Source organism: Oncorhynchus clarkii, chromosome 16, assembly GCF_045791955.1.
Source record: "Oncorhynchus clarkii lewisi isolate Uvic-CL-2024 chromosome 16, UVic_Ocla_1.0, whole genome shotgun sequence".
In the NCBI taxonomy this organism is placed as follows: domain Eukaryota; kingdom Metazoa; phylum Chordata; class Actinopteri; order Salmoniformes; family Salmonidae; genus Oncorhynchus; species Oncorhynchus clarkii.
Window position 1 is genome coordinate 66,056,179 of NC_092162.1, and position 14,687 is coordinate 66,070,865.

Here is a 14,687-nt window from a genome sequence, read left to right on the forward strand (position 1 = left end):
TTACTGTCTCTGTGGACAACAGCTGTTACCTTACTGTCTCTGTGGACAACAGGTGTTACCTTACTGTCTCTGTGGACAACAGGTGTTACCTTACTGTCTCTATGGACAACAGGTGTGCATTAAAACCTTACTGTCTCTTTGGACAACAGGTGTTACCTTACTGTCTCTGTGGACAACAGGTGTTACACTAATACCTTACTGTCTCTATGGACAACAGGTGTTACCTTACTGTCTCTATGGACAACAGGTGTTACCTTACTGTCTCTATGGACAACAGCTGTTACCTTACTGTCTCTATGGACAACAGGTGTTACCTTACTGTCTCTATGGACAACAGCTGTTACCTTACTGTCTCTATGGACAACAGGTGTTACACTAATACCTTACCGTCTCTACGGACAACAGGTGTTACACTAATACCTTACTGTCTCTATGGACAACAGTTGTTACACTAATACCTTACTGTCTCTTTGGACAACAGGTGTTACCTTACTGTCTCTGTTGACAACAGGTGTTATCTTACTGTCTCTATGGACAACAGGTGTTACCTTACTGTCTCTGTTGACAACAGGTGTTACCTTACTGTCTCTTTGGACAACAGGTGTACATTAATACCTTACTGTCTCTATGGACAACAGGTGTTACCTTACTGGCTCTATGGACAACAGGTGTTACATTAATACCTTACTGTCTCTGTGGACAACAGGTGTTACATTAATACCTTACTGTCTCTATGGACAACAGGTGTTACCTTACTGTCTCTATGGACAACAGGTGTTACACTATTACCTTACTGTCTCTGTGGACAACAGGTGTTACCTTACTGTCTCTGTGGACAACAGGTGTTATCTTACTGTCTCTATGGACAACAGGTGTACATTAATACCTTACTGTCTCTTTGGACAACAGGTGTTACCTTACTGTCTCTGTTGACAACAGGTGTTACCTTACTGTCTCTATGGACAACAGGTGTTACCTTACTGTCTCTGTTGACAACAGGTGTTACCTTACTGTCTCTTTGGACAACAGGTGTACATTAATACCTTACTGTCTCTATGGACAACAGGTGTTACCTTACTGGCTCTATGGACAACAGGTGTTACATTAATACCTTACTGTCTCTGTGGACAACAGGTGTTACATTAATACCTTACTGTCTCTGTGGACAACATGTGTTACCTAACTGTCTCTATGGACAACAGGTGTTACCTTACTGTCTCTATGGACAACAGGTGTTACATTAATACCTTACTGTCTCTATGGACAACAGGTGTTACATTAGTACCTTACTGTCTCTGTGGACAACAGGTGTTACCTTACTGTCTCTATGGACAACAGGTGTTATCTTACTGTCTCTGTGGACAACAGGTGTTACCTTACTGTCTCTGTGGACAACAGGTGTTACCTTACTGTCTCTATGGACAACAGGTGTTACCTTACTGTCTCTATGGACAACAGGTGTTACCTTACTGTCTCTGTGGACAACAGGTGTTACCTTACTGTCTCTGTGGACAACAGGTGTTACCTTACTGTCTCTTTGGACAACAGGTGTTACCTTACTGTCTCTTTGGACAACAGGTGTTACCTTACTGTCTCTATGGACAACAGGTGTTACACTAATACCTTACTGTCTCTGTGGACAACAGGTGTTACCTTACTGTCTCTGTGGACAACAGGTGTTACCTTACTGTCTCTATGGACAACAGGTGTACATTAATACCTTACTGTCTCTTTGGACAACAGGTGTTACCTTACTGTCTCTTTGGACAACAAGTGTTACCTTACTGTCTCTATGGACAACAGGTGTTACCTTACTGTCTCTTTGGACAACAGGTGTTACCTTACTGTCTCTATGGGCAACAGGTGTTACACTAATACCTTACTGTCTCTGTGGACAACAGGTGTTACCTTACTGTCTCTGTGGACAACAGGTGTTACCTTACTGTCTCTATGGACAACAGGTGTACATTAATACCTTACTGTCTCTTTGGACAACAAGTGTTACCTTACTGTCTCTATGGACAACAGGTGTTACCTTACTGTCTCTATGGACAACAGGTGTTACCTTACTGTCTCTATGGACAACAGGTGTTACACTAATACCTTACTGTCTCTGTGAACAACAGGTGTTACCTTACTGTCTCTATGGACAACAGGTGTTACCTTACTGTCTCTATGGACAACAGGTGTTACACTAATACCTTACTGTCTCTGTGGACAACAGGTGTTACCTTACTGTCTCTATGGACAACAGGTGTTACACTAATACCTTACTGTCTCTATGGACAACAGGTGTCACCTTACTTTCTCTATGGACAACAAGTGTTACACTAATACCTTACTTTCTCTATGGACAACAGGTGTTACCTTACTGTCTCTATGGACAACAGGTGTTACCTTACTGTCTCTATGGACAACAGGTGTTACCTTACTGTCTCAATGGACAACAGGTGTTACCTTACTGTCTCTATGGACAACAGGTGTTACACTAATTTCTTACTGTCTCTATGGACAACAGGTGTCACCTTACTTTCTCTATGGGCAACAGGTGTTACACTAATACCTTACTTTCTCTATGGACAACAGGTGTTACCTTACTGTCTCTGTTGACAACAGGTGTTACCTTACAGTCTCTGTTGACAACAGGTGTTACCTTACTGTCTCTTTGGACAACAGGTGTTACCTTACTGTCTCTATGGACAAGAGGTGTTACACTAATACCTTACTGTCTCTATGGACAACAGGTGTCACCTTACTTTCTCTATGGACAACAGGTGTTACACTAATACCTTACTTTCTCTATGGACAGCAGGTGTTACACTGAACCACCTCTCCTGAACTTCAGAGTCCTCATACAATGCTACTCCTTGTGTTCTGTACTGTATCTCTCTCCCTCTCTATGCTGACACAGCAGACCCCAGTGTTTCTCTCTGAACCTGGAGTTTCCTAACCCATACTAAAGACTCAGAGTTGGGCTTTATTGTTTCTCCTGGGTGTTTAAAAATAAGTGTCTTGCGATTAGAAACCACTGTGACACATTTGACAGTTTCTAAATAAATGAGTTTGTCATTTTCCTCAGAGCCACAAAAATTGACAGATGCCCTTTGCCTGGAGTCACTGAGAGACTTCATCTCACTGAGCCTAACAACGCATCATGAAAAAAACAGCTCGCCAACACTCTCACTTTTACAGCATCTCTACCAGAGGTCGACCGATTAATCGGAATGGCCGATTAATTAGTGCCGATTTCAAGTTTTCATAATAATTGGAAATCGGTAATTTTGGATAGCGATTTTGACGATTTAAATTTTTTTTGTTCACCTTTATTTAATTTTTATTTAACTAGGCAAGTCAGTTAAAAACACATTCTTATTTACAATGACGGCCTAGGAACAGTGGGTTAACTGCCTTGTTCAGGGGCAGAACGACAGATTTTTACCTTGTCAGCTCGGGGATTCAATCTTGCAACCTTACGGTAAACTAGTCCAACTCTCTAACCACCTGCCTCACGAGGAGCCTGCCTGTTACGCGATTGCAGCAAGAAGCCAAGGTAAGTTGCTAGCTAGCATTAAACTTAATAAATCATAATCACTAGTTATAACTACACATGGTTGATGATATTACTAGTTTATCTAACGTGTCCTGCGTTGTATACAATCGATGCAGAGCACATTCGTTGCTCCAACGTGTACCTAACCATAAACATCAATGCCTTTCTTAAAATCAATACACAGAAGTATATATGTTTAAACCTGTATATTTAGCTAAAATAAATCTAGGTTAGCAGGCAATATTAACCAGGTGAAATTGTGTCACTTCTCTTGCATTCATTGCACGCAGAGTCAGGGTATATGCAACTGTTTGGGCCGCCTGGCTCATTGCGAACTAATTTGCCAGAATTTTACGCAATTATGACATAACATTGAAGGTTGTGCAATGTTACAGGAATATTTAGATTAATGGATGCCACCCGTTAGATAAAATATGGAACGGTTCCGTATTTCACTGAAAGAATAAACATCTTATTTTCGAGATAGTTTCCGGATTCAACCATATTAATGACCTAAGGCTCGTATTCCTGTGTGTTATCATGTTATAACTAAGTCCATGATTTGATAGAGCAGTCTGACTGAGCGATTGTAGGCAGCAGCAGGCTCGTAGGCATTCATTCAAATAGCACTTTCGTGCGCACTTTCGTGCCAGCAGCTCTGCTGTTTATGACTTCAAGCCTATCAACTCCTGAGATTAGGCTGGTGTAACAATGTGATGTGAAATGGCTAGCTAGTTAGCGGGGTGGGCGCTAATATCGTTTCAAACGTCACTCGCTCTGAGACTTGGAGTAGTTGTTCCCCTTGCTCTGCATGGGTAACACTGCTTCGAGGGTTGCTATTGTCGTTGTGTTCCTGGTTCGAGCCCAGGGAGGAGCGAGGAGGAGGGACGGAAGCTATACTGTTACACTGGCATAAAGTGCCTATAAGAACATCCAATAGTCAAAGGTATATGAAAAACAAATGGTATAGAGGGAAATAGTCCTATAATTCCTATAATAACTACAACCTAAAACTTCTTACCTGGGAATATTGAAGACTCATGTTAAAAGGAACCACCAACTTTCATATGTTCTCATGTTCTGAGCAAGGAACTGAAACATTAGCTTTCTTACATGGCACATATTTTACATGGAACATATTGCACTTTTACTTTCTTCTCCAACACTTTGTTTTTGCAATATTTAAAACCTAATTGAACATGTTTCATTATGTATTTGAGGCTAAATTGATTTTATTGATGCATTATATTAAGTTAAAATAAGTGTTCATTCATTATTGTTTTAATTGTCATTATTTCAAATACATTTTAAAAATCGTCCGATTAATCGGTTATCGGCTTTTTTTGGTCCTCCAATAATTGGTATCGGTATCGGCGTTGAAAAATCATAATCGGTCGACCTTTAATCTCTACGTTAGCTCTGGGCTCAGATGACAACTTGACGACCTGACGGACTAAACTTCAACTTGTTTCTGAGAGAACGCCCAGGGTGTATGATGTAACATCCTCCTCCAACACATCACCCCATCATGTCAGCATGTCTCCTCCAACACATCACCCCGTCATGTCCTCCTCCAACACATCACCCCATCATGTCAGCATGTCCTCCTCCAACACATCACCCCATCATGTCAGCATGTCTCCTCCAACACATCACCCCGTCATGTCAGCATGTCTCCTCCAACACATCACCCCGTCATGTCCTCCTCCAACACATCACCCCATCATGTCAGCATGTCCTCCTCCAACACATCACCCCATCATGTCAGCATGTCTCCTCCAACACATCACCCCGTCATGTCCTCCTCCAACACATCAACCCATCATGTCAGCATGTCTCCTCCAACACATCACCCCATCATGTCAGCATGTCTCCTCCAACACATCACCCCGTCATGTCCTCCTCCAACACATCACCCCATCATGTCAGCATGTCCTCCTCCAACACATCACCCCATCATGTCAGCATGTCTCCTCCAACACATCACCCCGTCATGTCAGCATGTCTCCTCCAACACATCACCCCGTCATGTCCTCCTCCAACACATCACCCCATCATGTCAGCATGTCCTCCTCCAACACATCACCCCATCATGTCAGCATGTCTCCTCCAACACATCACCCCGTCATGTCCTCCTCCAACACATCACCCCATCATGTCAGCATGTCCTCCTCCAACACATCACCCCATCATGTCAGCATGTCTCCTCCAACACATCACCCCATCATGTCCTCCTCCAACACATCACCCTATCATGTCCTCCTCCAACACATCACCCCATCATGTCAACATGTTCTCCTCCAACACATCACCCCATCATGTCAGCATGTCTCCTCCAACACATCACCCCATCATGTCCTCCTCCAACACATCACCCTATCATGTCCTCCTCCAACACATCACCCCATCATGTCAGCATGTCTTCTCCAACAGATCACCCTATCATGTCCTCCTCCAACACATCACCCCATCATGTCAGCATGTCCTCCTCCAACACATCACCCCATCATGTCAGCATGTCTCCTCCAACACATCACCCCATCATGTCAGCATGTCTCCTCCAACACATCACCCCATCATGTCAGCATGTCTCCTCCAACACATCACCCCATCATGTCCTCCTCCAACACATCACCCTATCATGTCCTCCTCCAACACATCACCCATCATGTCAGCATGTCCTCCTCCAACACATCACCCCATCATGTCCTCCTCCAACACATCACCCTATCATGTCAGCATGTCCTCCTCCAACACATCACCCCATTATGTCCTCCTCCAACACATCACCCTATCATGTCAGCATGTCCTCCTCCAACACGTCACCCCATCATGTCCTCCTCCAACACATCACCCCATCATGTCCTCCTCCAACACATCACCCCATCATGTCAGCATGTCTCCTCCAAAACATCACCCTATCATGTCAGCATGTCCTCCTCCAACACATCACCCCATCATGTCAGCATGTCCTCCTCCAACACATCACCCCGTCATGTCAGCATGTCTCCACCCCAGCAGCAGCTTCACTGCTTGGTGTTCAGTAGAAACTGAAGTAGGCCTGACAAAGAGCTGGAGGTAAGGGGGACTGTGGATAAACATAGTCAAGGAAAGGGACTGGAGAACTGTGGATAAACTAAAGGCATGTGGGGCTCTATGTGTATTTTTGGGACTGTAGGGTTGAAGTAGCACAGGGTAGGTGAGCAGGACGGGTTCTGTGAGATAGATAATAGCAAACAGTGTTACAGCAGCCTCCTCTGTGGATAGACAGCTACATCACCATAAGGAGCAAGAAGCCGCTACTGTAAAAATAGCACTTTGATGCTGTCTTTTCTTTACTCTTCTCAGCGCTTCCTATCTGGAACACCTCATTCTAAAAACGCAACCACTCAACAGCCTCTCAGTGGAGCAACTGTGAGAACGTATGTGTGTGTGTGTGTGTGTGCGCGCGTGCGTGTGTGTGTGCGTGCGTGTGTGTGTGCGTGTGTGTGTGTGTGTGTGCGTGTGCGTGTGTCCGTGTGTGTGTGCGTGTGTGTGTGCGTGCGTGTGTCTGTGTGTGTGTGTGTGTGTGTGTGCGCGCGTGCGTGTGTGTGTGCGTGTGCGTGTGTCCGTGTGCGTGTGTCCGTGTGTGTGTGTGTGTGAACTTGAGCATGGGTATTTACAGGCTACTGCTCCCCCTTGGTCTGTAATTGCTCCCCTCTCTGGTCCTGCTGGCAGGGAAACAGGTCTCACTCTCTCTCTTGCCTCTCATCGCCAGTATCCACAGGCAACCAAATGGGGGCCATGGGGCAGCTGCCGGGGAATTCTGGGAAGTGAAAAGGCGTGGTGACCTGGAGGTCAGGGCACTTTGGCTCCCGCTGCCTGAGTCACAGCACATATCCCTTACTGCCCTCCACCCCCAGCCCCCAGAAAGAGAGGGGCACACAAGACCCCCCACCAGGACACAATATGGCTCCGCTTGGCTCCATTGGCCCTGGATTAAGGCTGGGAAGAGGAAACCATGAAAACCCACCCTGGGGTGGACTGCAGGAAGGCAGGCAGGAAGGCAGGCAGGAAGGCATGCAGGAAGGCAGGCAGGAAGGCATGCAGGAAGGCAGGCAGGAAGGCATGCAGGAAGGCAGGCAGGAAGGCAGACTGGAAGGCAGACTGGAAGGCACGCAAGAAGGCAGGAAGGCAGACAGGCAGGCAGGAAGGCATGCAAAAAGGCAGGAAGGCAGACAGGCAGGAAGGCAGGCAGGCAGGCAGGAAGGCACGCAAGAAGTCAGGCAGGAAGGCAGGCAGGAAGGCAGACAGGCAGGAAGGCAGGCAGGCAGGAAGGCAGACAGGCAGGAAGGCATACAGGCAGGAAGGAGAAGAGTCTTTAAAGGAGCTCCCTCACTGTGATGCAGTCCTGAGCTGTGAGTTCCATCCCTGCTCTTACTCTTCTCCCTCACTGAGAGAAGCAGGCCGGGCCAGTCAGTGTCCCACTTAGCAGGTTAAGTCGATGTTTAGCACAGTGGGCTACAGGGTTGAGACCACATCCAACCAACAGAAATGGACTGTGAGTAGGAGGAAAAGATGCTTGCTAGTTTACTTTAGCCTCTGCAACAAGAAGGCAGGTTTCGATGCCACGTCATTGTGCCATCATACAATCATGCCATCTCTTGTTCTCTACGTCTCTCTCTGCACAGTATTTTCTCTCCCTATCTCTGTACTTATATCGCATTACAGTGTAGACTGCCTGAGCAGCATTTCTGCCCTCCCTATGGTGTCAAACACAATCATGTTCACCTCACCATACACACTGACAGAGAACCCTCAATAACACGTCTTTATTGCCCCCATGTGTGTGTATGTATGTGTGTGTGTGTATGTATGTGTGTGTATGTGTGTGTATGTGTGTGTATGTATTTGTGTGTGTGTGTGTGTGTGTGTGTGTGTGTTTTAATGATCTGCCAGAAGCAAATATGTCTTGCCGCTGGAAGCTGTGAACTAAACTAATTATGACATCCCCTCTGTTCACTTCAATCCCAAACGTGTGAAATATTAATACAACTGCAGAGTACAAAGACGCTCGCTTTCTCGTGATTATATTTCCCTCTCGTCATAATTCAGCGTTACGACTTTTTATAACAAGCTTTGCAGTTTTGAGGAAGATTATTATAGTATAGAGAAGACAGATTGACTACTGATATGCATCAGAGGGGGCTGGTGGCGGGAGTTATAGGAGGACAGGCTCACTGTAATGTCTGCAATGGAATTAATGGAATGGAGCCAAAGACATGGAACATATGGCGACTGCACGCTTGACTCCATTCCACTTATTCTATTCCAACCCTTACAATGAGCCCGAACTCCTATGAATCCTCCCACCAGCCTCCACTGATAGGCACACTTCGAAAAAAAACTACAACACTACCTGCCACCCAGTTACTCCTAAAACTGAATATTTCAACTAACGTTGAATGTAGAATCCAAGTCACTTTGCCGATTCAGTGTGAATAAGGTAACTTTGTAAGTGTTTCTCATGTTTCTTGTTGGCATTTATAATTATTGTGGCCATGAGAAAATCACTATTTACGTCAGGGTGAGTCACAAACACTTCACAGTCAGCCATTTGTGAATGCAGCCTATTTAAACTCCCCTCTTCCTGTCTTGTCTGTCTGATTCTCTACACAATGACTCAGCTAGGCTCTTTATTCCTACAATACATAATTTACTACATTTCAATTTGAATTATAATGTGTTTTTCACATTCTCTGATAGCATGAATGTAAACGAGAGAACAAAGGTTGCTAACGAGCAGCCAGCCAATTAGAAGACAGATTTATTGCTTTGACCTTTCAGTAAACACACCAGCCTGCCGAAGTACAATTTTAAAAAATAATAATAATAACCAACGTGGAGTTTAGAGAATAGAAGCAGACAATATGTGCGGCAGAAATGGCACCCTATTCCCTATGGTCCCTGGCACCCTATTCCCTATGGTCCCTGGCACCCTATTCCCTATGGTCCCTGGCACCCTATTCCCTATGGTCCCTGGCACCCTATTCCCTATGGTCCCTGGCACCCTATTCCCTATGGTCCCTGGCACCCTATACCCTATGTTCCCTGGCACCCTATTCCCTGTGGTCCCTGGCACCCTATTCCCTATGGTCCCTGGCACCCTATTCCCTATGGTCCCTGGTCAAACGTAGTGCACTATATGGAGTACAGAGATGCCATTTAGGGCTTAACCAATAGCCTATAAATGTCAGACTCCTCTTGACGTCATCTATAAGCCCAGATCTACTTTGATAATTAGATAATGCTTCCTCCAAGAGGATTTACACGATGAAGTAAACAATTAATTGATCAAATGAGAAGACTGTGATTTTTTGTCTGAGCGGAGGCTCGGCGGCTACAGTCCCTGGCCGACTGTGACACTGGCTGAGTCCCAAATGGTAGCTTGATCACACAGGAAATAGGGAAATAGGTTGTAGGAAATGTAAGAAATAGGCTGTAATTTGGCACACAGCCACTGTCTCTTCCTCAGAGAACCAGATACAAATGTCCCTCTCAAACCTTCCTATAAATCTTTCCCACTGGCTGCAGTCCACAAATGTGTATGGCTGGCTCTCTCTGGTCCCTCGACTCCACAGTGTGCTCCAGAGAGGAGAGAGCATCGTTGGGTACAATAGGGCCAGGACTCTCTAGCCTCTGGCCTACCTGTGATGACGGCCCAGCCAGTTGACTCTCTACCGCAGACATTGGTTCTATTTGGGTTGGGTGTTATGTGTTTCTGTCTAGGTGCCTCGCTGTGCAGCGCTGTGCAGCGTGTTGTGGTGTCTCTGGTCCCTTGTCTAGCTCCTGTGACGTGCTGCCTTTCTTTAGTCCTTGAGAGATTGATGAATCCATTATTTATGTTACCAGCCATAAATCTCAGAGTTGAAAGCCTAAAGTGAGCGACTAGTGCCACGTGGCTTCTCGCATTACCCCCTTATTCAACAGGTTGAATGATTCATTTAGGCTGCTGCTGCTGGGCCAGCCACTGGCAGAGGGGCACTGCACAGGAACACGCCTGGGGACGACTCTCTCCTGGGAGACGTGTGTGATGTGTGTGTGCGTGTGCGTGTGTGTGCGTGTGTGTGTGTGTGTGTGTGTGTGTGTACGTGTGCGTGTGTGTGTGTGTGTATGTACTAGCCAGTAAGCTCACAGTCCTGTCGGGCCTTTGGTAAATGTCAACACATTGGTAGTAGAGTATAATGACGTATGGAGAGGTAATGTCAGCAGGCAGAATCAGTAGAAATGTCTGTATATGTGTGTGTGTGTGTGTGTGTGTGTGTGTGTGTGTGTGTGTGTGTGTGTGTGTGTGTGTATCTGTGTGTGTGAATCAAGGTAAGGTGTGCCTGATCCCATAGACCGTTTGTTTGTGTTCATCTGGTGCATCTCAGGTCCTGCAGGGTAGAAATCCAGCACTGTGTAGTGATATATAGCACTGTGTACTGAGATATTCTCTACTGAGAAAAAGCACTGCGTACTGATATATTGCACTGTGTACTGAGATCCAGCACTGTGTACTGATATATAGCACTGCGTACTGATATATAGCACTGTGTACAGAGATCCAGCACTGTGTACTGATATATTGCACAGTGTACTGATATATTGCACGGTGTACTGAGATCCAGCACTGTGTAGTGATATATAGCACTGTGAACTGATATATAGCACTGTGTAGTGATATATAGCACTGTGTACTGAGATATAGCACTGTGTACTGATATATAGCACTGTGTACTGATATATAGCACTGTGTACTGAGATCCAGCACTGTGTACTGATATATAGCACTGTGAACTGATATATAGCACAGTGTACTGATATATAGCACTGTGTACTGAGATATAGCACTGTGTACTAAGATATAGCACTGTGTACTGAGATCCATCACTGTGTACTGATATATAGCACTGTGTACTGAGATCCAGCACTGTGTAGTGAGATCCAGCACTGTGTACTGATATATAGCACTGTGTACAGATATATAGCACTGTGTACAGATATATAGCACTATGTACAGATATATAGCACTGTGTAGTGATATATAGCACCGTGAACTGATATATAGCACTGTGTAGTGATATATAGCACTGTGTACTGAGATATAGCACTGTGTACTGATATATAGCACTGTGTACTGATATATAGCACTGTGTACTGAGATCCAGCATTGTGTACTGATATATAGCACTGTGAACTGATATATAGCACAGTGTACTGATATATAGCACTGTGTACTGAGATATAGCACTGTGTACTAAGATATAGCACTGTGTACTGAGATCCATCACTGTGTACTGATATATAGCACTGTGTACTGAGATCCAGCACTGTGTAGTGAGATCCAGCACTGTGTACTGATATATAGCACTGTGTACAGATATATAGCACTGTGTACAGATATATAGCACTGTGTACTGATATATAGCACTATGTACTGAGATCCAGCACTGTGTAGTGAGATCCAGCACTGTGTAGTGAGATCCAGCACTGTGTACTGATATATAGCACTGTGTACTGATATATAGCACTATGTACTGAGATCCAGCACTGTGTAGTGAGATCCAGCACTGTGTAGTGAGATCCAGCACTGTGTACTGATATATAGCACTGTGTACAGAGATATATCACTGTGTAGTGAGATCCAGCACTGTGTACTGATATATAGCACTGTGTACTGATATATAGCACTGTGTACAGATATATAGCACTGTGTAGTGAGATCCAGCACTGTGTACTGATATATAGCACTGTGTACAGATATGTAGCACTGTGTACAGATATATAGCACTGTGTACTGATATATAGCACTATGTACTGATATATAGCACTGTGTACAGATATATAGCACTGTGTACAGATATATAGCACTGTGTACTGAGATCCAGCACTGTGTACTGAGATATAGCACTGTGTAGTGAGATCCAGCACTGTGTACTGATATATAGCACTGTGTACTGATATATAGCACTGTGTACTGAGATATAGCACTGTGTAGTGAGATCCAGCACTGTGTACTGATATATAGCACTGTGTACTGATATATAGCACTGTGTACAGATATATAGCACTGTGTACAGATATATAGCACTGTGTACTGAGATCCAGCACTGTGTACTGAGATATAGCACTGTGTAGTGAGATCCAGCACTGTGTACTGATATATAGCACTGTGTACTGATATATAGCACTGTGTACTGATATATAGCACTGTGTACTGATATATAGCACTGTGTACAGATATATAGCACTGTGTACAGATATATAGCACTGTGTACTGATATATAGCACTATGTACTGATATATAGCACTGTGTACAGATATATAGCACTGTGTACAGATATATAGCACTGTGTACTGAGATCCAGCACTGTGTACTGAGATATAGCACTGTGTAGTGAGATCCAGCACTGTGTACTGATATATAGCACTGTGTACTGATATATAGCACTGTGTACTGAGATATAGCACTGTGTACTGAGATATAGCACTGTGTAGTGAGATCCAGCACTGTGTACTGATATATAGCACTGTGTACTGATATATAGTACTGTGTACTGATATATAGCACTGTGTACTGATATATAGCACTGTGTAGTGAGATCCAGCACTGTGTACTGATATATAGCACTGTGTACTGATATATAGTACTGTGTACTGATATATAGCACTGTGTACTGATATGTAGCACTGTGTACCGCTGTCTGTCTTTCACTCAGATCACTCTGTCTAAATCAAGCCAACCATTAGTATGGACTCTATAATTAACATTGAGCTGGAACCACTACCAGAGACAATTGCTTGTCCTAGAATGGGGAGAGCTGGTTTATACTTTCACCTGGTAGAGACTTGGAGGACAGTTGACATATCCTCACAGGCGTGTATTACACACTTACATTACACACGTATTCTCTGCCTTGGCTGAGACACACACTCCACAAACACACATACCTGCCTTCCCACACAAACACATTCTGTAAGCATTAGTTTGTGTTAACAGACCTTTTTCCCTTACGCTGCTATTCCCTGGGTGCTGAGGGGCAGTCTGTGAGTCCATGTGGTGATATTAAATTGTTCAGTGATGAAACGGACACCTCTGCCACTGCTGCTGCCGAGCATTTTAATCATCCCCTTAATTACAGTTATTTACATCCTCTTACACTGCTTTACATGGACACAGATCTCCCTCCCTCCCTCCCCGTTAACTCAGCATAGCCAGGTCCCTCTGGAGAAATGTAACCACTCTCAGATTAATAGACAGAGCTATGGATGCATGGACTGACCATCCATGATATCGAAATGATTGTTTTAACCATGTTATGAAACTATAAAGTGTTTGTTTACATTTACAATGTTTACGAACATTGGAGTAAAACATTCTTATATTTTGGGTTCTGATGGAGTGGGACAGTTGAACTAAACTCATGAGGCATTTATAAATTATATTCTTCAAGAATCAATGGGTGTATATACACACCTCCATTCAAACGGGTCTAGAACACCTACTCATTCAAGGGTTTTTCTTTATGTTTACTATCTTATACATTGTAGAATAATAGTGAAGATATCAACACTTTGATATAACACACATGGAATCATGTCGTAACCAAAAAAGTGTTAAACAAATCAAAATATATTTTAGATTTTAGATTCTTCAAAGTACTGTAGCCACCTCTTTGCCTTGATTACAGCTTTACACACTCATTCTCTCAACAGCTTCATGAGGTAGTTACCTGGAATGCATTTCAATTAACAGGTGTACCTTGTTAAATGTGAATTTGTGGAATTTCTTTCCTTCTTAATGCGTTTGAGCCAGTCAGTTGTGTTGTGACAAGGTAGGGGTGGTATACAGAAGATAGCCCTATTTGGTAAAATACCAAGTCCATATTATGGCAAGAACAGCTCAAATAAGCAAAGACAGTCCATCATTACTTTAAAACTTTTAAAGTTTCTTCAAGTGCAGTTGCAAAAACCATCAAGCGCTATGATGAAACTGACTTTCATGAGTACCGTGACAGGAAAGGAAGACCCAGAGTTACCTCCGCTGCAGAGGGTAAGTTCATTAGAGTTACCAGCCTCAGAAATTGCAGCCCAAATAAATGCTTCACAGAGTTCA

The 14,687-nt window shown here is 44.1% G+C and overlaps 1 protein-coding gene across 1 annotated transcript in view; it reads right to left on the reverse strand.

The window, feature by feature from the left end:
* Positions 1-14,687, reverse strand: part of LOC139368932 (extracellular sulfatase Sulf-2-like) — a 281,121-nt gene that overhangs the window by 116,673 nt on the left and 149,761 nt on the right. The gene's annotated exons all lie outside the window — the stretch shown is intronic.